The following is a 27,288-nucleotide window of genomic DNA, read 5'->3' as shown; positions in this document are numbered from 1 at the left end:
AAAGAAAGAAAGAAGGAAGGAAAGAAAGAAGGAAGGAAAGAAAGGAAGGAAGGAAGGAAGGAAGGAAGGAAGGAAGGAAGGAAGGAAGGAAGGAAGGAAGGAAGGAAGGAAGGAAGGAAGGAAGGAAGGAAGGAAGGAAGGAAGAAAGAAAGAAAGAAAGAAAGAAAGAAAGAAAGAAAGAAAGAAAGAAAGAAAGAAAGAAAGAAAGAAAGAAAGAAAGAAAGAAAGAAAGAAAAGAAAGAAAGAAATGGACTGTTAGAAAGGAAAACAAAAGGCGTAAGTGACATGGACAAACTGCCGTACATGAAACTTCACTAGGGCCAAGTGCCCACCCTGCCGAAGCCCCTGTAGCCACACCCACAACCCCAGCTGCCGCCATGCCAATGGCGCACTATCACAGAGACACCAAACTACCAAAAGATTCCAAGTACAACGATTTTCAGGCTGAGAATTCCGGGGTCTACTCAGAGTGAGGCTGGGTAGCCTCCCAACACTCCCTCATTCTTCCAGAAGTCTCAGCAGCCACACCCACATCCACAACTGCCACAATATGAAACACCAATTACATATCCTGGAGTTTCTGGGGCACACATCCACAAATCTTTAATACTGATGTGCCTGTAGGAGCACACCAGATCAGATGTGAAAGTAACATAGAATCCAACTAGGTTGAGCTAGCAACTAACAGCTTAGTAACCCCCCAGACAAGGACTTAATGACGCCATGGTGAGATTTAACAATTTTCACAAATTTTCTTTTACTGAAGTAGCACTGCACTGTAGCACTGTCATCTCGATGTTCATCGATTTGCTCAAGCGGGCACCAGTAACGTCTCCATTGTGAGACTTGTTGTTACTGTTTTTAGCATATCAAACATACCACAGGTAGGGTTCCAGGCTCTGCCTTGTGGGCAAGATACTCCCAGTAGCTTGCCGGGCTCTCAGAGAGGGGTGGAGGAACTGAACCCAGGTCGGCCGCATGCAAGGCTAATGCCCTACCCGCTGTGCTATCATTCCAGTCCATTGTTAGTCATAACAAGAAACATAAAATAATTTTGTGCCTGCTAAGGGGGAAGGCTTTGGGAGTGGTAGGGGACAATGGTGGGGGGAAGTCACACTGGTAATGGTGTTAGAATATTTAATGCCTATAACTTATGTCGGTGTACTCCCACTTTGATTTATGTAAAGTGGGGAGGAGAAAGATGGTCACTTTCTCCCCAACCGCCTCTGCCACCTGGGACCCAGGGTTACTGGGTTCTTGTCTCGCTCGTGTAAAGAATTTCAGGAGTAGACAAGCAGTGAAGTAATTTTATTTAGAGGTTTCTGAGGGAAGGAGGAAGGGATACGCAGAAATAAAAATAGTAGGAGTAATGCTCTCAAGAGAGAACTCTGGCTTCTCCAAGGATGGAGAGAGCTCTACACACATCCTAACTCTAGACACGAAAGCATGAAAGTATACATCTCAAGAGGGGAGATGCGGGCAACACATGTGCTCGGGCACGGCATATACGCATGCTTCCTTTGTTCAAGGTGGCCTTTATAGGGTTTCTTCAACCTGCCCCCACATGGGTCTTCTTTCCAGGTAACAGCCCATTGCTAAGGAGGTTACCAGGGAAGTTGGGAGTGGTGATGGTCTTTAGGCTGAATCACATTTTAATCAGATTAAGGGAGAGGTCGAGGGAATTCGAGGAACTTCATGGGGAGGGGTCCAACCTCCTCAGGGTCTGTTGAAGGTCTTATCAGGTCTGTTTTCTGTATCCACAGGGTGGATCAGTCTTAGTTCTCCTTCCCCGAGACTTTGGTAATCTAAGTTTCATTGTCAAGGGCCTTTCCCTATCTACCTGCCTACATCATAACAACTGTTTTATGAACAACTTTGTAAATTGTGATGTTTAAATAAAGAGAATTTTTTTTAAAAAAATAGTGTAAAGCTGGCTAGCTAGATTGATAGATTGAGAGAAGAAACAATAGAGCATTAACTTGATAGGACCAAAGTAAACTTTTGAGTCATTTTGCCTTAAGATAAGAAACAAGCAAGCATATTTTTTTAATTTAAAAGAATGGATAAAATAGGGAGTTTTGATGATGAAGAAAAAACAAAGAAAATCTATCAGTGACCCATCTCCATAGAGATAGAAGAGCACGAGATCCAGGTTACAAAGCATGATGACAATTGTGAAGAAATGGGAAGCAATTCCATTATGACAGGAGTTTAAGATATTAGAAATACTATAGCTAGCAATATTGTTTAGGCAGTAATTTCTCTTGATCTTTTCTGTTTACTCAGTAAAAGCAGAAGCTCTATGTAGAAAAGAAATGCAAACTGCGAGGAAAAAAATCAAAGAATCAACTAAAATGTGAGGAAGAGGTCACTGGGCAGTGTGAAGGTCCAGCTGGATGTTAAAGCCAGTGTTGGTATGAAGTGGGTACAGTCAGTGCATGCTTATCTCAGGAGCTCTCAGTTTGTTACACGAGAGAGATCTGAAGTGGGGTTGGTCTACACATGAGGTTCTATAATACTTAAAGGTAACTGAGATATGACGAAAAGACTCCCTGATATGATGTCTTGAATAAAACATAAACTTTTCTTTCTCACAATATTCATGAGATGAAAAGTCTAGATTGGTCAGGAAGCTCATACCCAGGAGAATATTCAGAGAACCAGTTTCTTCCTGGTCTGTCCCCAACAGTGCAAAGTTGGTTTGCTGCTTCAACTGTGTTCTAGCTCAAAGGGAATCACAAAGAGGAATCTAGAGTGAGGAATTCTCTTTGAAAGAGAAGTGTAGAAATTTTAGACATCACTTCCACTCGAATCAGTTGGACAGAACTGATCTCTTTTCTTTCAAGCCATCCCAACTAAGCAAAATCGAACAACATAAAGGGGAGAAATTGTTGTGGGTATGAAAGAAGGTTAAGGACTTTTGTGGAGAGTACCTGGAGTATGGACTGAATAAAGGAGAAAAGAATAGAAATTGGGTCCATGAGAGAACATAATCTTTGGAGTAACAGGGGGAAAAAGGGGGAGTTATCGACATTTTGTGGTCAGAGAGCAGAGTTTCAGATTTCAGAAGTGGAAGTGGTAATGATTTTTTTAATATATAACCCCAGAAATGTCTAAATGATGTAGAGTGTAGGTAAAAATGAATCAGGTTCACTAAAACAATTTTCACTATTTATGTTTCCAGATGTCGCCTAATTTTGGACCTGTTCTAATGTCATAAACTAATGTAAGAAGCACATTTAAAAATGTATAAAGCTCCATTTTCTTTTTAAAACTATATTGATTGGAGGAGGAATACCAAATCTGGCTGTGCTCAGGGCTTACTCCTGGCACAGTGTTCATTCCTGGCAATGCTCAGAGACCCTTTGTGGTGCCAGAGATTAAACCCAAATCTGCAGCAAGCACTTTACTCACTGGATTATGTCTCCAGCCTCAGTACAGCCTCGTTTGCTGTTAGCAGTTATCCTAACCCAAGGTACTGGCCATATTTTATAATTTAAATCATAAATTTTGAAACTCTTATTGTTTCAAAATTTAAACAATAAAGACAAGTTAGTACTCCAAGCATTTGTATGTACCCCACCTCTTGAGTTGGTACTGCCACCAAGTGGACAGTAGTGAAAAGTGCATTTGGTGCTAGTTTGCAGTTGTAAATAAGCTCTACGGATTTCCAAGACCAAATTTTCTTTTTGATTTGTCATATATACTTTCTTGTTCCATTCAAAAAACGTTACTACGGTATCACTATTTACAATAGAATTACTAGTACAGCCTCAATGTTACAGAACCACAGTAACCCTTTGTCAGATATGATTCACAAATATTTTCTCTCATTCAGTTGGGTATCTTTTTATTTTAGCCATCCTGGGGCCAGGGAGATTAGTTCAAAGGTTTGAAGTGTGGATGGAACCCCAGGCTCGATCCTCAGCACCACATAGTCTCTAGTACCAACAGGTGTAAACCCAGAACAAAACAAAACAAATAATGATTTCAGTCTTTTGTTTCTTCAGTAGTACAGAATCTTTTAAGTTCAACTTTGTCTCATTTCTTTCCATTTGTTTTAGCCTTATTTTTCTTTGCCAAAGGGGTCTAACCACTGAAGACTTCACTAAGGTCAGTATCACTGAAATTTCTGCCTTTTTTCCTTTTGTATTTTATGGATTCAAGTCCAACAGCTAAGTCTTTAATCTATAATTAATGATTTTGTGTATACAGTATGAGAATGGGGGTCCATCTTTTCTTTCTTCCTTTCTCTCTGTCTTTCTTTCTCTCTTTCTTTCTTTCTTTGTTGCTTTTGGCATGTAGCTCTCAAGATTCAATACATATTTATAATAAAAATCCCTCAACAAAATAAGGATAGTATAGACTCTATATGACAAACCCACAGCTAACATCATATTCAAGGGCAAAAATCTTTCCTCTTAGACAAGACCCACAAAAAGAATGGCCACTATCACCACTATTACTCAACACAATATTGGAAGTCCTATCCACATCAAATTGACAAAAGAAGAAGACAATGATGATGACAATGAAGGAAAAGGAGGAGGACAAGGAGGATGAGGACAAGGAGGAAGAGGACAAGGAGAAGCAGAAGCAGAAAAAGCAGAAGCAGAAACAGCAGCAGCAGCAACAGCAGCAGCAGCAGCAGCAGCAGCAGCAGCAGAAGAAGAAGAAGAAGAAGAAGAAGAAGAAGAAGAAGAAGAAGAAGAAGAAGAAGAAGAAGAAGAAGAAGAAGAAGAAAGAGGAGGAGGAGAAGGAGGAGGAGAGGGAGGAGGAGGAGGAGAAGAGGGAGGAGAAGATGATGATGATGAAGGTGATGATGATGAAACAGAAAAAATGAAGAAGAAGAAGATGATGATGATGATGATGATGATGATGATGATGATGAAGCAGAAGAGGAAGAAGAAGAAGCAGAAGAAGAAAAAGAAGAAGAAGGAGGAGGAGAAGGAGAAGAAGAAGAAGAAGATGATGATGATGATGATGACGAAGCAGAAGAGGAAGAAGCAGAAGAAGAAGAAGAAGAAGAAGAAGAAGAAGAAGAAGAAGAAGAAGAAGAAGAACAACAACAACAACAACAACAAGAACAACAAGTAAATAGTGGTCAAATAAGGGCTGAAGCAGTACAGCAGTAAGATGTTTGCCTTGCACACAGCCAACCCATGTCCAATCATTGGCACTCTATATATGGTTCCCCAAGTCTCATCAAGAGTGAGTCCTGACTCTTTAACAAATGGTACTGGCACAACTGGACAACCACATGCAAAAAATGGGCTTAGACCTTGACCTGACACCATGCACAAAAGTCAGATCAAAATGGATTAAAGACCTCAACAGTAGACCACAAACCATAAGGTACATTGAAGACAAGGTCGGCAAAACCCTCCACGATATTGAAGATAAAGGTATCTTCAAAGGTGACACGGAACTAAGCAATCTAGTAAAAACAGAGATCAACAAATGGGACTACATTAAACTAAAAAGCTTCTGCAGCACAAAAGATACAGTGACCAGAATACAAAGACTATCCACAGAATGGGAAAGGATATTTACACAATACCCATCAGATAAGGGGTTGATATCAATGGTATATAAAGCACTGGTTGAACTCTACAAGAAGAAAACATCCAACCCCATCAAAAAATGGGGTGAAGAAATGAACAGAAACTTTACCAAGGAAGAGATACGAATGGCCAAAAGGCACATGAAAAAGTGCTCTACATCACTAATCATCAGAGAGATGCAGATCAAAACAACCACGAGATACCACCTCACACCACAGAGACTAGCACACATCCAAAAAAACAAAAGCAACTGCTGTTGGAGAGGATGTGGGGAGAAAGGGACCCTTCTACACTGCTGGTGGGAATGCCGACTGGTTCAGCCCTTTTGGAAAACAATACGGACAATTCTCAAAAAATTAGATATTGAGCTCCCATTTGACCCAGCAATACCACTACTGGGAATATATCCCAGAGAGGCAAAAAAGTATAGTCGAAATGACATCTGCACTTATCTGTTCATCGCAGCACTGTTTACAGTAGCTAGAATCTGGAAAAAACCCGAATGCCCTAGAACGGATGACTGGTTGAGGAAACTTTGGTACATCTATATAATGGAATACTATGCAGCTGTTAGAAAAAAGGAGATCATGAATTTTGTATATAAGTGGATCGGCATGGAAAGTTTCATGCTGAGTTGAAATGAGTCAGAAAGAGAGAAACAGACCTAGAGAGATTGCACTCATCTGTGGTATATAGAATAACAGAGTGGGAGACTAACACCCAAGAATTGTAGAAATAAGTACCAGGAGGTTGACTCCATGGTTTGGAGGCTGGCCTCACATTCTGGGGAAAGGGCAACTCACAGAAGGGATCACCAACTATAATGTAGTCGAAGGCCATGAGGGGGAAGGGAGTTGCGGGCTGAATGAGGGCTAGAGACTGAGCACAGTGGCCACTCAACACCTTTATTGCAAACCACAACAGCTAAATAGAGAGAGAGAACAGAAGGGAATGCCCTGCCACAGTGGCGGGGTGGGGTGGGGGGAGATGGGATCGGGGAGGGTGGGAGGGATGCTGGGTTTACTGGTGGTGGAGAATGGGCACTGGTGAAGGGATGGGTTCCCGAACTTTGTATGAGGGAAGCATGAGCACAAAAGTGTATAAATCTGTAACTGTACCCTCACGGTAATTCACTAATTAAAAATAAATAAATTTAAAAAAAGAGTGAGTCCTGAGAGCAGAGCCAGAAATAATCCCTAAGCTCCTCTAGGTGAAGCTCAAAACAGACACACGTATGTTGCAAACCACAACATCCAAAAGGAGAGAGAGAACAAAATGGAATGCCCTGCCACAGAGTGGGGTGAGGTGGGAGGGATGGGGTGGGAGGGTGGGAGGGATACTTGGAACATTGGTGGAGGAGAATGGGCACTGGTGGAGGGATGCAAACAAAATGCAAACATCAAAGTTCATAAGTTTGTAACTGTACCTCACAGTGATTCACTAATAAAAAATTTTTTAAAAGAAAAGTCTCTTCAATAAAAAGTGCCAAGACCCAATTTTCCAGTTGTGATGATCAACTAATACTCTGGGGTAATAATACCCCAGTGACACATGCAATCTGTCAATTTATTACAGGAGGATGTACAGAGAAGTCTTGGGTGAGGATAGATCTTACAGCAAGAAAGGCACTTGCCTTACATGCAATCAGCCAGATTTGCTTTTCAGCAATCCTTATGGCCCCTTGAGCTCTGTCAGGACTGAGACCTGAGAAGAGAACCAGGAGTATTCCCTGAGCGCAGCCAGGTGTGGCCCCAAAATAAAACAAACAAAGAAGATATAGTCTGATAAATGATTACTCCACCACATTCATAACTTTTTTGACAATTGGCATAGGTTGTTTTCAGAATAATTATGTACTTGAGAGTGACAAAAACTCCAAAACATTGGGGGAAAAGAAGTGAAAATAGTGATGCTCTTTATAGATGGACCTGAGATTCAAAACTTTGCAGAATTTTTACTGTGGATGGAAATTGCAACATAGAGAACTTGTATACCCATTAGAAAGAGTCAGGAACACAAACTACCTCACATTTTTCCTTTTTTCTCATATGTTGGAATAATTTTTACTCAATACATAAGGATGTCAGGTATCTTTTCAAATTCCCATTTGGAAAACAAAAGAAGACATATTTGATTCACAAATCACAAATCAGTGAGCTTCTTCCAAATTCTCCTCAATTTTATTGTGACTTCACACTAGAACTAGGTGAAAAGTAAGTTTTATACCACCTTCATTCACTCACCAAATTCAACAATTATTTACTGAGCACTTTCTGTTGGCCAGGGAAGTTTTTAGGATATATTCATTCACTTAATGATGAAAATATAACAACTAACATCAATAACAAAAAAATCAGAATCCTTGCCTTCATGTACCTTAACTTCTAGTATCCTGATTTAAATATTATCTCTGTATCTATCCTATATAAATTAATTAATAAGTCTCTGTCTCAAAAAACAGAAATAGAACAAGTAAAATGTGTCTTTAACTATGCTATTTAGTATATTATTTTGGAATTAATCTTTGTTATATATTTTTCCCCCTTACTTTAGGGAAGGAATTATACTTTACTTCTCTTTGTATACGAGTAAGAGCAGGAACCATCAGTGTAGAATTTGCAAAGAGTAATATCTGAGGTACCCACTGCCTTGTACCTCTGTCTACCTCACAGCAATAACTATCACTCTTAACAAATTTGTTTGTGTGCCAAATTTAGTGTGCAAAGTGGAACTAATGCTAATAGAAGAAAGAGAGGCAGACCAGAAGCTCAGTCTTGAAAGTGGAGCACAGCGTGTAGGGCGTCTGCTTTGCATGAGGCCAACCCGGGTTCGATTTCTCTGTCCCTCTCAGAAAGTCCAGCAAGCTACTGAGAGTATCCTGCCCGCACAGTAGAGCCTGGCAAGCTGCCAGTGGCGTATTCGATATGCCAAAAACAGTAACAACAAATCTCACAATGGAGACGTTACTGGTGCCCGCTCGAGCAAATTGATGAGAACCAGGATGACAGTGACAGTGATACAGTGATGAACATAAAACCACCAAGTAGACCAAAGTACAAAACCACTTTATAGGGACCACTTGATACAGTACTTTTCTATATTTAGTCATATCTTTTATCTTATAAAATTGGGTTATATTAGCTTTATTTCCCCTCAATTTATGATAACTTTGCAATTCCAAAACAATCCACAAAGCACACAGCTTAGAAAAGGGGTTCTTGGACCTGATTTTTCTTTTATCTTAACTATATCTGTTTCCATCTCATTCTCCTCCTTTAAATGTTAATATCAATTCTCCAAAAACATTTATTTTAATCTGCAATTTGTCAACTACTTCATGCTCTTTTAAATAATAGAGTAGAGCTATTTTTGTTCAATGCACAAGAACACAGTGTATCTTTGAAAAAAGAAGACAAAATTAAGAAACAAACAGTAAACCAGCAAGTTCACTTCAATCTGCCATGTGGCTTTTTACTAAAATTGGGGTAAATTAAATCATTTTCTGAGTATATCTGTAAAAATAAGAGCATCTGTTTTTACAGACTAAACAATAATGTGAAAATAAAAATGCTACAAAATTTGAAATGTAAGCTTTTAAACACTTCATAAGTTCCCTTAAATTAGTTCAGAAGAGATTACTTTGATGGAATTGAAAATTGAACTTTTCAAAAACAGAATCATTAAAGCCCTAATAATTTAGAGGTATTACTCAGTAGAACACAGGAAAAATAATGATTGCTTCAATTGACACTCAAAGCCTGGAAAAGCGAGATTATTTCTGATGATGATGAACTTACTGGGATGAATCCCTTTTCAGAAGATCCAGAAGATTCAGAAGTGGGAGACGGGGGGATGGCTCAAAAGACTAGAGCACATTCCTTTACATCAGGAATCCAGGTTCTGCTCTTATCAATGCACCACATGATTTTCCAAGCACTGCATGGAACCACCCTGTGAATCATCTATTGTTGCCCCCAAACAAACAAAAAAGCCTAAGACATCCTTTGGGTACCCAGACTCTTCATTTTGCCTTTGAGAGCACATTTACTACCACATGTCTGCATAAGTCACCACTTATAATTTCACATTTTTATTATTCACAAGTAGTAGCACATATGTTCAGACTCATGCTCAAGAGATGCAACAAAATAGTTGTCTGGTGTACATTTGTAACATGGGATTATTGAGCTTTTCTACCCTCCTCTCTGCTCATTCTCCAAAAAAATCTCAAGGCAACTGCCCCTACAGATCTTATAAAGGCCTTCTCCCACAGCCACCACCCTCTTCCATATTCAGAGAATGCATCCCTGCCTGTGTGCATGTTTTCTCATGTTTCAGCAGGAGTTGGCATGAATGTCTTCCAATCTGTGTTGAGGATCCAGGGAGACATTCCCTGTGATATTCAGCTCACTGGGACAGATGATTCCATAGGTCAGTGCTGGGGCACAGCTCTGCAGTGTTGCTGGACCCAGAGCTACCAACAATGATGTGCTCAAGATCAAACCTGGCTCCTGTGCATGCCTGACATTCACCCTGACCCCTGAACTTTCTCCCAGGCGCTCATGAGGTTCATTTGGTGGTGATGTAAAATGGTAATATTCCTGAGTTACTGCTCCAAGGAGAGATACTAATGATGTCCCATGGGAAATACTATGGTATGCACACTTCTCTCCTGCTTCCAATTCATACCTAATCTTGAAAGCAAAGGGAGTAGACTATAACATTCTCCACAAAGGGAGCAGGACAAGCCATAATGCCCATAAGGAAAGAAGGAGTAAGAGGGAATTATCTGTCATAGAGGCAGGGGAAGAGGTAGGATGGAGGCAGTGGGGGAATACTGGGGACATTGGTGCTGGAAAATGTACATTGTTGGAGGAATGGGTGTTTGATCTCTGTATGACTGAAACTCAAACATGAATGCTTTGTAACTGTGGTTCATGGTGATTCCATAATAATAAATAAATAAATAAAGTGAGCAGGACATATAGGTAGTAGGTGATTGATTTCCCCAGCATTACATAATACTTATATTAGATACTATTAATAATCACACTGGGGGCAAAGCATTAATTTATGTGAAATTAATGACAAACTGAGATATATGGTGACCTGATTAGTAAGTGATATATATATGCATATGTAAGTATGTGTATCTCAGAGCATTTTAGAAGACAATTCCTACAAATTGTAGACTCAAAGTGAAATTTAGACAAATGAATGCACTAAAATAGTTAATAAAGGTTTTGGCATTTCTAACTTAGTCCGGGAAGCACTGGACACATAGCAGAGGCTAACTGAAGATAGGCAGTAGTGAAAATGTAGTACATTAAATAATTTAGTAGAAATAGTAGCACACTAAACCATAGCTGGATCACTTAGATTTACTTAGTTAAAGTTTTTCAAAATTCCTGAGGATATACTTGAATATTAACTCCCACCTTCTCTTTCTATCTCATATAGGTTTATTATGCATAATTATGCTGGGATAACTATTTAACTCATAGCATATCTTTCTTACTCCTAAAATTAAAGGAGTGAGTCTTGTGGTAAGATGTAGGCTAAAACCCTCTCGTGTTTTTTCAAAGAAAGAATGCTAGATTAAGCATGCTTTGCCTAACTAGTCAAAATTCTTCTCCCCATATTATCAAGCCCTTAAAAAAGAAGTCCTTCAAGAATATACTCAATTAGCGTATCTTACTTCTATCTAGAGATACATAACACATGGGAATGTATTTCCTATTCTTGGGTGATTATCTGCTTATTTCTCTCACAGATTGCAAAAATACCTGGCTCTCAAGACTGGCATCTTGTTCACCTTTGTACCCTTGGTGTTTGAAATAATTTCTAATATGAAAGAGATGTGTTGGCCATTGGTTGACTAACTAATTGTCGAGTTGGTCAGTTTCTTCTTAGTTCACTTTTGGTTTATTAAATGGTTGACTTTTAAGCTGAATGGCTGATTGGCAGATAGGTTAGTTGGTTGAGTGTCTTTAGCTAGTTATTGCTATTCTAATTCACTAGGAAAAAAACAGTGAATTAATTTTTACTATGAAACAAAAATCTTTAGAATAAATTGAAAATATTTGTACATTAGCTTTTCTAAATAAATTATCATACGGAATAATTTTTATATCATGTCTAGATTTCAAATAAATCAAATATCTTCTTTAATAAAATTGGTAAAATTCTTAAATAGTTGGAGCGGAGAGACAGACAGCAGATACAGCGATACAGTGCTTTCCTTGCATGTGGCCAACCTGCGTTTAATCCCAGCATCCCATATGGTCCACAGATCCCATCAGAAGTGATTCCTAAGAATCTGCAAAGACAGAAGTCGACTATAAGTACATCAAGGTATAACCCAAAAACAAGAAAAATAAATTCTTAAATAGTTAAAAACAATGTTTGCACTGTAAATTCTAAAAATTTGCAAAACTTTTTTGTTACAAAATACCGAGAAATGAAAATTAAGGTCAAGTTACTACTTTATGGTTTGTCTTGGTTTTCTTTTGGAGGGCCACACCTGGAAGTAATTAGGGTTTACCTCTAATTCTGCTGTCAGAGAACACTCTTGATGGTATTCAGAGGACCATATTGGGTACCACGATGAAACTTGGTTGATCACATGCAACGCAAGCACCTTACCCACTGTGCTGTGTCTCAGACCCCCAAATTGCTTTTTGAAAACCCTTAAATAACAAATTTTACCTTTTAGTTGTGTAAAAATCCCAATTATAGCATAGATTAATCTTTAGAAGTATTTGTCAAGTTTTGCCAACAACACACAACATATGACTAAGACATTACAAAAAAATCATTGTCAGTACCATCAATCTTCCCACTTGTCTCTATCCTCCAAGACTGTTTTCTTTAGTCTCTAAGCATTTTTCCCATGGGAAATTGATGTCTTTTAAAATGTCTTTTAAATGCTACTTAAATACTTCTTTAAGAGAACAAACCATTTTTTTTTTAATTTTTGAAGACTGCTTTTATTTTTTAAGGTAAAGAATTGTGGATTGTCATGCATTTTATTTCTACATCTTGATAATAACTTTTCTAGTCTTTTGACTTTCATTATTTCTGTTGGGAAGTTAGTTGTCAGTTTTAACTCTTTGAATATAATCTTTCTTTTTTTCTCATTCTTTATTTTATTTTTTTATTTTTTATTTATTCATTTATTTGAATCACCGTGAAATATAGTTACAAAGCTTTCGTGTTTGAGCTTCAGTCACACAATGATCAAATATCCATCCCTCCACCAAAGCACATTTTCCACCACCAATTTCCCCAGTATCCCTCCCATTACCCCCACCCATCCCCACCCTACTCCCTGGCTTTTTTTAATTTATTTTTTAATTAGTGAGTCACAGTGAGGGTACAGTTACAGATTCACACACTTTTGTTCTTGTTTTTCCCTCATGCAATGTTTAAGAGCCCATCTCTCCATCAATGTCCATTCTCTACCACCAATGAACCCAGTATCCCTCCCACTCCCCCCAGTTCCATCCCCCCACCCCACCCCGCCTCTGTGGCAGGGCATTCCAATTTGATATCTCCCTTTCCATTTGGGTGTTGTGGTTTGAAATAGGGGTACTGAGTGGTCATCCTGTTCAGTCTCTAGTCTACTTTCAGCATGCATCTCCCTTCCCGCGCAGGATCTCCAATCACATATTACTTGGTGTTCCCCTCTCTATCTGGGATGACTTTCCCCCAGCGTGTGAGGCCAGCTTCCAAGCTATGGAGCCAACCTCCTAGTATTATATATACTACCATTCTTAGGTATTAGTCTCGTACTCGAGAACAAACCATTTTTATTACATTTTACTTAAAAGATAGTGCTTTACTACTGACCACTCAATTATGGATAAACATAGTACAAAGAAATAAATTTACTTAAAAGAAGAAAAAGAAATAAAAGGTCAAATGATTTTTACTAAGACATTCTAGGTCATCATGATTTATAGTTGCTAAGACAGGATAATGATTATCTCTAACCATTCTTTCAAAAAGCTGGGTGGAGAGGGCCAAACAGCAATTGTGGTAAATCCAAGTTCTATCTATCCCTGGCACCATATATGGAACACAGAGCCAGGAGTAATCCCTGAGCACCACTCCCCCAAAAATTAACTATAATGAACTTTTGAACATATGTACCTAGACTTAAATTTAGATATCAAGGCCCATTAACAAATATGAACATACATAAAACACTCTTCATACATAAATAACAAAGTAGTCACTTGTATCACTTGTAATCCCATTGTTCATTGATTTGCTCCAGTAGGTGCCAGTAATGTCTCCGTTTGTTCCTATCACGTATTCGTGTAGCCCAATGGCGTCTGCTCGCTCCAGGAACACAAGAGCCTCAAACCATTCATTCAGGGTCCTGACAAAGAAGTCTGACCATCTCGTAGGTGGGCGGCCCCGAGGTCTTTTGATGTCCCGTGGAATCCAGTTGCTAACAGCTCTAGTCCAGCATCTCAAAATCACATTACGTGTCTGGCCCATTTGATTTTCGATGCCTTGGCAGACAAGACAGCATCCCTGATTCTTGATTGTTAATGGAGGTCAGTACTCCGATTCCTTCTCTCACTTGAGTAAAATATGATATTCCAAGCATAGCTCTTTCAATTCCTCTTTGGGATACCCAAATAGTGTTCTCATCCTGTTTTCCGAGGGCCCAGGTCTCTGAGGTGTTTTTTTAGCATAGGAAGAACAGTGGACTCGAAAAGATGTGCCCAGAGCCGGAGGTTCTTCATCCTCTTTTTTTTTTAAATTTTATTGAATCACTGTGAGATAGTTACAAGTCTTCATATTTGGGTTACAATCACACAATAATCAAACACCCATTTCCCCACCAGTGCACATTCCCCACCACCAATATCCCTGATATACATCCCCTTTCCCACCCTCCCCCTGCCTCCATGGCAGATAATATTCCCCATTCTCTCTCTCTCTCTCTCTCTCTCTCTCTCTCTCTCTCTCTCTCTCTCTCTCTCTCTCTCTCTGTTTTTGGGCATTATAGCTTGCAGCCCAGACACTGAGAGGTCATCATGTTTGGTCCATCATCTACTTTCGGCACACATCTGCCATCCCGACTGATTTCTCCAGTTATCATTTTCTTAGTGATCCCTTCTCTATTCCATCTGCCTTCTCCCCTTCACTCATGAAGCAGACTTATAGCTATGGGGAAATCCTCCTGACCCTTGTATCTACTGTCCTTGGGTGTCAGCCTCATGTGATGTTATTCTATACTCCACAAATCAGTGCAGTCCTTCCATGTCTGTCCCTCTCTTTCTATTTCACTTAGCATGATACTCTCCATATCTATCCATTTATAAGCAAATTTCATGACTTCATCTCTCCTAATAGCAGCATAGCATTCCATTGTGTAAATGTACCAAAGTTTCTTTAACCAGTCATCTGTTCTAGGGCACTTGAGTTGTTTCCAGATTTTGGCTATTGTGAACAGTGCTACAATGAACATATAGGTACAGATGTCATTTCTACTGTGCTTTTTTGCATCCTCGGGATATATTCCCAGAAGTGGTATTACGGGGTCATATGGTAGCTCAAATTCTAGTTTTTGAAGGACTATCCATACTGTTTTCCAGAAAGGCTGGACCAGTCGACATTCTCACCAACAGTGAAAGAATGTCCCTTTTCCCCCACATCCATGCCAGCACTGTTTGCTTTTGTTCTTTTGAATGTGTGCCAGTCTCTGTGGTGTGAGATGATATCTCATTGCTGTTTTGATTTGCATCTCCCTGATGACTAGTGATGTGGAGCATTTTTTCATATGCCTTTTGGCCATTTGTATTTCTTTTTTTGAGGAAACTCTTGTTCATTTCTTCTCCCCATTTTTTGATGGGGTTGGAGGTTTTTTTCTTATACAATTCTACTAGTGTCTTGTATATCCTGGATATTAATCTTTTATCAGATGGGTATTGGGTAAATATTCTTTCCTATTCTGTGGGCTCAATGGAACAGAGTTGACTATCCTGTCACAGATGCCCAAATATATGGCCACTTAGTCTTTGACAAAGGAGCAATAAATGTGAAGTGGAACAAGGAAAACCTCTTCAACAAGTGGTGCTGGGAAAACTGGATAACTACCTGCAAAAAAATGAACTCTGACCTCTGTCTAATGCCAGGCACAAAAGTCAGATCAAAGTGGATTAAAGACCTAAATATCAGACATGAATCTATAAGGTATATAGAGCGACATGTAGGCAGAACTCTCCATGACATTGAAGCTAAAAGCATCTTTAAGGATGAAACAGCACTGCCCATGCAACTAGAAGAAAACATAAAGAAATGGGACTACATCAAACTAAGAAGCTTCTGCACTTCAAAAGAAATGGTTCTTCATCCTCTTAACCACATCGTTGAGGCTCTTGAAGGCATTCCATGCCGCTCTCTTCCTTCTGCACAGTTCAGGTGCCAGGTCGTTTGTCATGTTGAGTTCTCAACCTAGGTACACATAACTGCTGCATTCGGAGACATTCATTCCATTGAGGGCAATGGAACATCAGGAACTACTTTATTTCTCATGAACATTGTCTTCGTGAGATTCAGCTGTGGTCCAACCTTTCCACACTCATGGTCGAAGTCGGCCAGCATTCGTGCCACTTGGCTGATATTTTGGTGTTATGAAAACGATGTCATCAGCGAAGCAGAGGTGGTGTAGAAGACCTTCTATCTTCACTCCCATTCCTTCCCACTGCAGTCATCGCATAACGTTCTCGAGGGTGGCACTGAAGAGTTTTGGTGAAATGGTGTCGCCCTGCTGAACCCCTCTCTTTACATCAATGATCACTTCTTTGTAGAATGGTGAGATCCTGGTGGTGAATCCATAATACAATTCATGGAGGATCCTGATGTATTGAGTTTGAACAACATATTTAGCTAGGGCTTCGATGACCACTTCAGTCTCAACAGAATCAAAGGCCTTCTTTAAATCAATGAACATTAGACAGAGCAGCATCCAACAAAGTAAATAAAAGGAAAATTTTCTATATAATTCCTGAATATCCTATGGCTTCTTTAGAACTTGGTATTTTCAGTAATCTTGAAAAAGAACTCTCTTGTATGTATTCCACATTGATAAAAATGAAGAAAAAAAGACATTAATGATTATTTCAGATTACTAATTATCATTTTATATCATTATAACTTTAAAATAACTTTAATAGTAAATATGGAAATGTTATTTTAAAGCAATGAATATAATTAAAATTGCCTAATTTAATTTATTGGTCATTGACTTATAAATAAATGTTCTGACACTGATTAGAAAATTACTCTGAAATTTGGCTTCAGCAATGAAAAATAACTTTTCATCAGTTTGAAATTTAAAACTATACAATACAAGGTTCTCCTAGAGGAATGGAGGAATCAAACCAGGATGCTACATGCAAGGCAAATGCCCTACCCTCTGTGCTATCTCTCCAGTCTGGCAAGCTACCGAGAGTATCTAGCTCACACAGCAGAGCCTGGCAAGCTGCCCGTGGCGTATTCAATATGCCAAAAACAGTAACAACAAGTCTCACGATGAAAACATTACTGGTGCCCGCTTGAGTAAATTGGTGAACAATGGGAGTACAGTGCTATAAGACAAGGCATTGATGTAAAATTCTTCAGCCAAATGAAATAAAGTGCAGGTATAGCTAATAAAATAACCTCTAATATTTTAATGTGGATAATGAATCTCAAAGAAAGATCTAGTTATTTAGTATATAATGGGTCCCAAATGGTTTTGACCAGAATGTCCCTTATCTATTGACACAATATTTCTGGCAGGCAAGCCAAAGCAAACTCAGTGGCATAAGACAATGACCATTTCTTCTTAGAACTCTGCAGTTTGACTGATGGGGGCCCTGCTGCGTGTCTGTGGATTGGAATGTTCCACACTTCCCTCTCCCTTCTCAGCCCAGAGGTTAAATAAGACATGTTCTCAGGCAATGGCAGAGCTGCAAAAGAAACAATGAAAATGTGTCATATCTCTGACTTATTTGTCTTGGAATTAGTTTTCTGTCTCTCTAACCCATATTCAACTGAACAATAAATCACAGAGACAAGGCCAAAATAAAAAGGTGATAAAATATGCTCTGTCCGTGATGAAGCCATGGCAGGAAATTGGAATTAGGCATGGGGAGGAAGACCTGGGATCAATAACTCCATCCATCACAAACACAAACCCCATTTGTAAGGGTTTCTCTGTGGAGAAATGTGTCTTCATTAATGAAAAAGAAGACACCATGCTCCACTGCTTCTCCTTGGAATCCATGCAAATGTGTGTACAGGCCAAAACCAACCTCATTCATCTCAGTATCCACAATAGTTATTATTTTCCTTTTGTTACTGAAGAAGTGATAACAGAAACTTCCTCAAAGATATACATGGACTGGAGCGATAGTACAAAGGGTAGGGCTCTTGTCTTGCACACAGTCGACTTGGGTTTGATCCCTGGCACCATATATGATCCCCCAGGGCCCCCGGGAGTAAGTTCTGAGCACAGCTGGATATAGCCCCAAATCCAAAACATAAACAAGAAGGAAGGAAGGAAGGAAGGAAGGAAGGAAGGAAGGAAGGAAGGAAGGAAGGAAGGAAGGAAGGAAGGAAGGAAGGAAGGAAGGAAGGAAGGAAGGAAGGAAGGAAGGAAGGAAGGAAGGAAGGGAGGGAGGGAGGGAGGGAGGGAGGGAGGGAGAGAGGGAGGGAGGGAGAGACATGCAGATGGTCAATACATATATGAAAAACTGCTCTGCATCCCTTAGCATCAGGGAACTACAAATCAGAACAATAAGGTATCACCTCACACCAAGAGACTGGAATACATCTAAAAAACAAAAACAACAGTGTAGTCATGGATGTAGGAAAAAGGGACCCTCATCCACTGCTGGTAGAAACGTTGACTGGTCCAATCTTTTTGTAAAACTATATGGATACCTTTCAAAAAAAAAAACTAACATATGACCCAGCAATTTGCCCTCTGAGTATTTACCCCATGGCCACAGAAACTCTATCCAGGAAAGACAGTTGCTCTCCCATGTTCATTGCAGCACTATTCACAGTAAGCAAATTCTGGGAACAGTCCAAGAATCTAAGAAGAGATTACTGGATAAAGAAATTGTGGAATATATACACAATAAAATATAACTCAGCTATACAAAAAGATGAAATCAAGCAATTTTCTTTTTGGATAGATCTGGAAAGTATCATGGTGCATGAAGTCCGCCAGAAAGAGAGGGACAGACAGAATGATTTCTCTCACTTGTGGGATATAAAGAAGCAGAGTAGGGGAACAACAGATGGCCAAGGGCAACAGAACTGACTTCACCATGATGGGGTGATAGGGGTGAGGGTGGGGGCTTTGAGGAGGAAGACACTCTGATGGAAGGATGGAGAGCTGAACATTGTACACATGAAGGTCTACCTTTAACAGTAGTTGTAAATCGTAGTGCCTAAATTTTCTTAAATTAAAAACGATGACAACATTTGGCCTTGTACTTTCCAACTCACAAACCACATATTGTCCCCTGAGCACCACCAGGAGGATCCTGAGCATAGAGCCAGGTGTAACTCAAACTCTCCCCTTTCCATCCCCCACAACAAAACCCTTGATATTCCCCAGCAACTGTTCTTCCCCAGATGGTCAGAGTCAGTAGTCTTTGCCTGGGCGGGACTACAACAGGGTAGCAAAGGCTCGACATATACTCCCAGTAACACAAAGTATATCTCAAACCTCAGTCCAGGTTCCAACTGAGAAAAATTTTATAGATGTTCTGGTGTTGAGGCTCTTTCTTTGGGGAATTGTGGAGAAAATAGGTGAGAAGGGATTTTGTAAGGTGCTCAGGAGGCATGGGCCCCTCCTAGTCATTTTTGGCCAATTGTGGTCCCTCTGTTAAGTGCAAGCACTAGAGGATGCTGTGCTGTTCTTGCCCTGAGAGCCTCGGATTAACTGGGTGAACCCAACAGTGCAGGGGACAGCACCCACTAGGATCATACCTATGGCTGCTCAGGAGACCATATGGTGCCTGGGAGAGAACCAGGGTCTGCAGCATGCAAGGCATGAGACTTCCCCTATATATCTTGACAGCCCAGGGAGGAGGGTTGAACTGAAATGTGGCTCCTCTAGAGCTCCATGAAAACAGGAGCTCTCTCTCTCTCTCTCTCTCTCTCTCTCTCTCTCTCTCTCTCTCTCTCTCTCTCTCTCTCTCTCTCTCTCTCTCTCTCTCTCTCCCTCTCCCTCTCCCCTCTTTTGGACATTATGGTTTGCAATACAGACACTGAGAGGTTATCATGTTTGTTCCTTTACCTACTTTCAGCACATTATTTTTATCCAGAGTGATCATTTTCAGCAATCTCTGCCATAGTGGTTCTTTCTCCATCCTAACTGCTTCTTCCCCAGCATCTAAGGCAGGCTTCAAACCGTGGACCAATCTTCCTGGCCTGTGTTTCTACTGTCCTTGGGTATTAGTCTCACACTGTAGTTTTTGTGTGTGCCCCACAAATGAATGCAATCTTCTAAGTCATTAATACCAATATTACTTGGCACTGCTCAGCCAAGAATGTGAGCCCAGGAGTAACTGACCAATGAGGAAACAGGCCTAGACTTGCATTAGGGGTAAGAACCCCTGACTCTATATGCTGGCGTCTTCCTGCTTGCCAGCCCCCTTACCTCACGACTGTAATCAATAGCTAGTGAAATCTCTCTTGCTGTTCTTCTAGTTTCTGAGTTGATATGTTTTAGACAAGTGGGATATTTCTCACGTATCTACATCAAACTCAAAGCCTGGTCAGGTATAGAAAGCTTAATCAGAGAAATAGACTTCAGAAATTCAATTTGGAGAATTTAATTTGGAGAAATTTCACAGTCTATACTCATCCTCTTGGGTTTTTTCCTGCAAGAGCTTTTATAACTTATACTCATTTAGAAGAAACATCTTTTCACATTAATCACTAATAACAATGTAGTGCCATTTTCTAAAAATCTACACTTGCTTTTTGAAAAAATTGTAGGGTGTTTGCCTTGCACGAGGCCGACCCAGATTCGATTCCCAGCATCCCATATGGTCCTCTGGGCACCGCCAGGGGTAATTCCTAAGTGCAGAGCCAGGAATAACCCCTGTGCAGGAGTAACCCCTGTGCATTGCTGGGTGTGACCCAAAAAGCAAAAAAAAAAATTCTAAATCTGTTATATTTTGGAAAATATTAATGAACTTTCTAGTTTTTTCTGATTTTCTAATTTGATATGTAATGCATGACATCTCACTATACTCTGACCACACCCAAATCATAGAAGAAAAATTTCTAAATATGTCTAATCCCTTTATCACAGGAACTACTCGTTGAGCACTCACCAGATGCCAGGCCTGGTTTAGATGCTTTTACAAAAGTCAGTTCAACAAAACCTCCCAACATGTCCAGTAGGACAATTAAAAAAAAATCCTTATTTTATGGAAGGAGCAGCTAAGGATTAGAGATATTATTGAATCTGAACATAAATCAATAATTACAATAATGACAGAATCAGAATCTATCTTTCTTCAAAACCTTAAGTCTCCTTTGGGCAACAACTGATAGTGATTTGGTTCCACTTTGTAAGCCATCTAATAAGATGCTAAGTAACAGTTGAGACTGGTGGATTAGATCAAGGGGAAAGCACAAACTCAAGGTCATTATTGGGCAGTTTTGCTGGTTTGAGTGAATAGCTTTTGGGATATGGAAGAGCTTAATTTGTTCCTGAAAAGAAACTAATACCTTGAAAGTGCTGTTTCTTCTTCCCTTCCCCTTTCCCTTTCAGTAAACAAGAAACATTTGTTGAAATCGAAAGGCAGGATTTTTGTTCCACCTCTTCTTTGCTGAAAACACCTACAAATGTTTCTAACAAAGGTTCTTGATAGGGGCTGGAGCATAGCACAATGGGTAGGGCTATTGCTTTGCACGAGGCCGACACAGGTTAGATTCTCAGCGCCCATATGGTCCCCCTAGCACTGCCATAGCACCCCTCCCACCTGAATGCAGAGCCAGGACTAACTTCTGAGCATCATCATGTGTGATCCAAAAAGGAAAGAAAGAAAGAAAGAAAGAAAGAAAGAAAGAAAGAAAGAAAGAAAGAAAGAAAGAAAGAAAGAAAGAAAGAAAGAAAGAAAGAAAGAAAGAAAGAAAGAAAGAAAGAAAGAAAGAAAGAAAGAAAGAAAGAAAGAAAGAAAGAAAGAGAAAGAGAGAAAGAAAGAGAGAAAGAAAGAGAAAAAGAGAGAGAGAAAAGAAAGGTTCTTGATAAACAGTCAGTCTCTTAGATGGGTTTGGTTGAACTGGGGATCCAAGGAGATAGTTCAAACGGTTGGGGTGCATGCTTAGCATGCATCCTGATTCTATCTCAGCACTGCATGGTCCCCTGAGTCTCTCAGGGAGTACCCCAAGCACAAAACCTGGAAAAAAGCTTTTTCTAAAGTGCTGGAGAAAAACCCCAGCACTTTAAGGGATATCCCCCAAAACAAAAATTTTAAAATAAGAGTTAATGGGAGCGTGTGGATGTTTTTTGAAGCAAAGAGCACCCAGGTGCGAGCCCATGAGGTGCTTCCGGATACTACTCCATCCTAATCATGCCAAAGTATTGGAATGGGAGAGGCAATCGTGGGGCGGGGGCGGGGAGCGCGGGGAATTGGGGGAAGAGTCCTGGCTAAGAAGGCTTGAAAGGCCTTGAACTAGCTGCCTGTCTTTGCAAAGAACCCCCAAGCTGGCCACGTTTGCCTCGTTAATAATATCCAGAGTGGCAGTGCGGCGGGGGCGGTAGGACAACCAAACTCCGCCAGAACCGAGGTGTTTGGAACATTTTCTTAGCCAAGATTTCCATCCCCCATCCCCGGGAGGGTGGGGGTAGAGCGCGGGGCAGGTGCTGGTGCAGGGTTAGCCTAGGGCTGCCGAGGTATTTTCAGACTTGAAGACGCGGTAGCCTCCCTCGGGGTCGCACACCAGGACTGGGTGCACACCAGCTGCAGCAGCTGCGCGAGGCTGTGAGCCCAGAGCACAGCTGTCAGCCAGGTCCCCAGTCCTGCAGAGAAGGACGCCTGGGCCACTGACTTGCCGCCGTGTCTCTCCAGCGGGGAGGCGGCCGCCGGGTCGAACCCACAGGTGACGTTCCTGGGACTAGAGCTCTGCGGGCCAGGGGCGCGGGGAGTGGAGCTCGCGGTGCCGGGGGATCGTCCCGCGCCGGCGGTACCCGCGCTCCTCCCGGCGGGGGCGGTGGGAGGGGGGACCTCGCCTGCAGGTGACGCGTCTGTGAGCATCCTGTCGCCTGCCCGGGAAGGTACCGAGTTTGCGTCTGTGGATGCACCCGTGGATGACGGGGAGAGGGGAGGGCGGGGGGCGCGGATGGCGGCCGGTTTCATCCTCAGGAAATCAGGGGAAACCCGGTGGGCATAGAAAGGCTTGGGGGACCTCAGTAAGGGCTCTGCAGCCCCGGGTGCGCGGATCTCCCGCATTGCACGGCTTTCCAGGAGTGAAGACGTCGCTACAGAGTGGTCAAGAGCGAGGGCTTGTGTTTCCTGAAGCAGGGTTTCAAATCAGTTCCATCTCTGCTTGCATGGTGCCTTGCAGCCTGCATTCCCAGAAGCCCCTCCCCGCTGGGTTAACTTTCTGTTACTCACTGGTCCCTCCTGGCCATCTGAGCACTGGTGCCCTCAGGAATTGAGCAGCTGTCAGGGACAGCAGAGGGTAGGAGGGCGGCATACAGCATAGGCTTTTGCACATTGGCCTGGGGCTTCTTCATCTCCGAGAAATTCTTTCCAAATGTACTTTCCTAAGGAATGAGAGAAATGCACTTCCCTGTACTTCTTAAGATGGCTTGGCCCTCAAAGAGTCTGTATATTGTTATTTGGACTGGAATCTTCTTATTAAGATTCTCCTGAAAGTACTGCCAAAGAATCTAAGAAATTGGCCTAGGGGTGTGAGCTCAGAGGGGGGCTCATCTGCCTGTGTAAGACCCTGGCCACAGCAACCCACCAATTGTGGAGACGAATCCACAGAAATATGTCACTCTGTCTGAGGCATGCACTGAAATTCTTCAGTGCAAACTTGAAGGTGGGTGTTTTCAGTGAAAACTGCATTTCTTATTGAATAATCTGGTAGTATAACTTAGTGAATAGAGATGTGGGAAAAGAGACTCCATCTCCAGTGCCCACTATCTCTAGAAATGGGGGGTTGGGCTGGCAGTGCATTTTTTCTATTTCATTGGGATCATGAATCTGCTTAATGTCACCACTGGATTGGCCTTTTGCAGAGCCAGCAAGCCCTCAGCTGTCTGTGGTTGTGATAAGCTCATTAGGAAACCTGTTAGCCTAGCGCAGGTTGCTAAAGTGTACAACGCAATCCTATTCCAAGAAAAGAATTTTTCCAGACTGGGGAATAAGGATTTCGCAGGCCATCTAATGTGTCTGAAATATTTATGCAGATTGTTACAGAGAGAATGAACAGGGAAGGGGAAACCATGAGGCAACTTGAGGAGAGACTAAGAATAGTCCTACCGCCTGAAATGCTAGGGAGAACACATTTGATTTTTAGTATCAGATGTTTTTTTCAAATACAGAATTGGGTGGGGGGCGGGGGGCAGCTATAACACAGTGGCATGTATCCTTACCTGTTTTGAGAGGTAAGCCTTGAAAATATAGCCTAAATATTAGGCTAAATGTGTACAGTGAAACAATACTTCTGCCAGGGGTTCCAAACTTCCCATTTTCTGGGCTCATCCCAAAGAAGGATTTGAAACTTTCCAGCCACAGACCTTTGGATGTCTGTTGAAAGGATTGGCTGAGACAGTTTTGGGGGTTTGGGTATTTTTATTTGGTTTTGGTTTTGGGATGACATCCACTGGTGTTCAGGACTTGCTCCTGGCTTTGTGCTCAGGGATCACTCCTGGCAGTGTTTGGAGGACTGTACTGGATGCCAGCAAGTGCCCTGCCAGAGGTACTATTTCTATCTCTCTGGTCCTCCGAACACACTTTTTTGGAGGCTGGGAGTTTCTGACCGGGGGCTCCAGATGCTCCTGGAAGGACACCCTAGCCTCCAATCCACAGGGTGCAAAACTGTGAAGTGTTCCTGTGCCCTTCCACAACCCTTCCTCCCCACTGCAATACTCCGTCCTCCAGTTCAATTGGAAGGAGCCGCTGTCACAGACAGGCTTATGCCAAATCCCTTGTGCATTTATTTTTAACATTCTGATTCTAAGACGTAATAAATACCAGGGGGGGAACTGGGAGAAACTAGGGATGGAAAAGAAATGGGAAAGACTTCGTGAGTTGGAGCAATAGAAAAGAGCTTTTCACAGAAGCTTACTCTGTTCTAAGTACTGTTCGGGTGCTTCACTTATGAAATTCTCACTGTAATTATGTAAGTAGATAGCATTGTGTGCATTGTGGGGCAGTCAAAAATGGGGAAATGAGGCTCAGTGAGATAAAGCAGCAGGACCAGGATTAGATCTTGCGCTGTCTGATGGATGAGAAAAGCACCAGAGGCTCTGTTCTCTGTTCTCTTTCATCTTCCCTGATGAGGAGAAACTGGGGCTAAAACAGCTAAAAGGATCTCAAAGGTACATGTAGACACTTATGGTCTCTTAAATAGGTATTGGTCTCAAAAAGCTGCTCTATTTCTCTTATTTCACCATCTCTATCTCTGTATCATCCCTCTGATCCCATGCCCTCACTGCTAGCTTTCCAGACCCCCTGGCACTGTCACGTATCACTTTTCACCCCAGATACCAGTCTCTCACCTAATGCCTGGGTGTCTTCTCTCTATGCTACATTGACACAATTGGGGATATTGTGGAGGAAAAAAAAACACCCCAAAGGTCCAAACTTGTGTCACCCCAAGGTTTACAGGACCTGGTGATATCAAACATATGGATCATTCTGATTGAGAATGCAGCAACAATAAGCAAGCATATGAAATACTAGCTTTGACAGCCAACTTAAGGATTAGTAGCTACGAGGAATACCCTTGTTTTCACTGTAGATTTATGATTGTCAAACCAAAATGTCTCTTCTTTTATGGGCATCTGATCAATTTGAAAGAAGTATAAATTATCTATGAGTTTCTTTTGTGAAATCCATGTCCCTATCTTAATACTCCCTGGAAAATATAATAATGTTATCATAAAACTTGCAGCAGAAATGAATACTAAATGTTTCATACATTCCTTTTGGGATTGTACCATTAAATTAAAATTTTTTTTCTTTGACTTTTTCCGAATTGGTCTTGTAATCAGCATCTGTCAACCTGTCAATGGAGCATTGAATATTAACTATTGTTATTATATATATCTCACTCCAAATTTTCAGTACAGTCTTACTTTGAGTCAGTACACACAAAAAAATCTCAATACAGTTGTACTTTACTTTACAGTGACAGTGTTTAGTACTTGAAAAGTTAATGAAAAAATTACACACACACACACACATGCACGTATGTACACCAGCACACACCAGCAGCCTTTTCCTGCCCTTCCCTATTCTGTCAATCATGAAGAAGCTTCCACACAGGTAGCATGAACACATTCTAGATTTAGTGCAACATACTGACCTTTGTTTGATTCTTTTCACTCATCTCCACAGGAAGGGCACATATGGAAACCAATGAAAGGCCTCTAAGTTAGTAAAGTCTGCTACTTTGCTTTCAGAATGTTTGATTTCTAGTAAATTTTTAGACAAATCACAAAACAATTATGATATAGAATAAAATCATTAAACAAAATTTTTTTTTGTTTTGGGGCCACACCCAGAGAAGGTCAAGGCTTACTCCTGGTTCTGTGCTCAAGGATCATTCCTAACAATGTTAGGAATTGAAACCAGGTCAGCCACATACAAGGCAAGTGCCTTAACTTCTGTGCTATCTCTCCAGCAGAAACTAAACATAATTTTTTACCAAAATGAATTATTATACTTTTATAAAACTATCTAAATGATGCTAGCTGATTTTTAGCAACAATTCTTTTCCCAATAAAAGCTTATAGATCCACTGGTCAAAATGCCAAGTTAGGAAGATTTTTTTATTTAAGTCTTTACCAGGAAGAAACAGAAATGTTTCAGAAAGTTTCCTCTTTAATCCTATTTCCTGTTTAGGATTATACCTTATCCAATTCTATAAATGTAGGTTAGAAGGATAGTAAATTATCACCAACAAGAATAATCTTAAGCAAATTGCTAATGAGGACATATTTCTCGAGTTAAATCTTCCAAGACTAACAAACAATATAAGAACAATGCGACCCACACTTGTAACCTTAAGTTTTTTAGGTTGCACTATAGCACTGTCGTCCCATTGTTCATTGATTTGCTCGAGTAGGCACCAGTAACGTCTCCATTGTGAGACTTGTTACTATTTTTGCATATAGATTATGCCACAGGTAGCTTTCCAGGCTCTGCTGTGCAGGTGGGATACTCTCAGTTGGTAGCTAGCCAGGCTCTCTGAGAGGGACGGAGGAATCAAACCCAGGTCAACTGTGTGCAAGGCAAATGCCCTACCCACTGTGCTGTCGCTCCAGCCCAAGTTTTTTAGTAGCCACATTAAAAGGCAAAAGCAGACCACGTAAAGGGATATACACAATAACCTTTCAGCATCTGTATTGCAAACCATAATGCTTAAAATTAGAGAGAGAAAAAGAAAGAGAGACAGAACAGAGACAGTGGCTTGGCGGGGGTGGGAGGGAAAATGGGAACACTGGTGCTGG

General features: G+C 41.0%; 1 protein-coding gene across 2 annotated transcripts in view; it reads left to right on the top strand.

Moving 5' to 3' along the window:
* The first annotated feature begins 22,481 nt into the window (after positions 1–22,481).
* MCHR2 (melanin concentrating hormone receptor 2) overlaps positions 22,482–27,288 on the top strand; it is a 36,741-nt gene continuing 31,934 nt past the window's right edge. The window contains exon 1 of one of the 2 annotated variants that reach the window (XM_004605690.3): positions 22,482–22,700. The gene's annotated coding sequence lies outside the window, so the exon portion shown is untranslated. Of the gene's footprint in view, positions 22,701–22,764; positions 22,876–27,288 lie in introns of those variants that run through there. The other variant, XM_055136304.1, reaches the window with a different exon arrangement.

Source organism: Sorex araneus, chromosome 4 (assembly GCF_027595985.1).
Source record: "Sorex araneus isolate mSorAra2 chromosome 4, mSorAra2.pri, whole genome shotgun sequence".
In the NCBI taxonomy this organism is placed as follows: domain Eukaryota; kingdom Metazoa; phylum Chordata; class Mammalia; order Eulipotyphla; family Soricidae; genus Sorex; species Sorex araneus.
Note: the sequence above shows the minus strand (reverse complement) of the source record. Positions and strands in the feature narration are given on the sequence as shown.